This window comes from Chrysochloris asiatica, unplaced genomic scaffold (genome assembly GCF_000296735.1).
Source record: "Chrysochloris asiatica unplaced genomic scaffold, ChrAsi1.0 scaffold00029, whole genome shotgun sequence".
In the NCBI taxonomy this organism is placed as follows: Eukaryota; Metazoa; Chordata; class Mammalia; order Afrosoricida; family Chrysochloridae; genus Chrysochloris; species Chrysochloris asiatica.
In genome coordinates, this window is record NW_006408547.1 from 22841479 (window position 1) to 22842587 (window position 1109).

Below are 1109 nucleotides of genomic sequence, written 5' to 3' on the forward strand. Positions count from 1 at the left end.
GACTCGACGGCACTTAACAACAACAACAACTAAAGCACAGGTGCTGTGCACTTCTGACCAGAAGAATCCCTTCACCCTATAGGACCTCGAACCTCTGACCAGTCTTACACGGTCCGCAACACTCTGGTGGGTTCCTAATACTATAATTCAGTTCATGGACCCTTGTCCAGGTTCCAGAGTGTAAATCAATGGGTCATTAACTCTAGAAGTGTGCCCTTCCGTGCCTCCTCCTAACCCCAGTTCTACCAGGATATTTGGCTGTTGTTACTTAAGACTCATAGTGACCCTGTATAGGGTTTCTGAGAAGCAGCTGATGAGGTTGAATCACCAACCCTGTAGTTCAAACCAACCTTGCAGTTCAGTGCTTATCCTAATTGCCTATAAGTCTCTATGGCAGCCCTTTGGGTTTGTCTTCCTTGACGTACTTCCTGAAGACTCTCAACAGGGACCTCCTAGGGATCTGTACTGGACCAGGGAGTTTGGCATTGGAGTTTTCTGTTTAGAAAAGAAGTTAACCCTAGAATATCAGTCATAGACGAGGTGTTTATTCATTAGCTGTTTCACTTGCTACAGTGGAATACACTGGTATGTCTATGAGCCAACAGTTGAAAGCTCAGCCAACTTTGCAACAGTGACAAACTGCCTTTCAGGCTGAAAAATTTTTTTTTTTTTTTTTTAACTAAAAAGAGAAAGGAGCATTTGTATAAGCCAGGGAGCTTTTTGGTAAGTGTTGGTGTCTTTATTGTTGTCATACTTCCGTTTTATCGTACACCAGAGTATTTATCTAGAAGACAAAATGTATTTGTCATGAGAGATGAGAATCATGCATTTGCAGCACAAATTTGACGTAATTGGAACATTACTTGAGGGGTGTGGAAAAACTATACAAATACATTTTGTTCTAACTCATTAATATAAAGGATGATCTGGATATATTTTTTTGCATTAAGATGTATTTGCTTTCTGAAATAATTTTTGTTCAGCAAGTTGTTAACAGCAAGGAGCTCTGGTAGCGTAGTGGTTACGAATCGGGCTGCGAACCTTAAGGTCAGTGGTTTGAAACTACCAGCCGCTCCACGGGAGAAAGATGAGGCTTTCTACTCCCGTAA

General features: G+C 41.5%; 1 protein-coding gene across 1 annotated transcript in view; it reads left to right on the top strand.

Moving 5' to 3' along the window:
• The window catches only part of ATP11A (ATPase, class VI, type 11A), a 152888-nt gene that overhangs the window by 92469 nt on the left and 59310 nt on the right, over positions 1 to 1109 (top strand). The gene's annotated exons all lie outside the window — the stretch shown is intronic.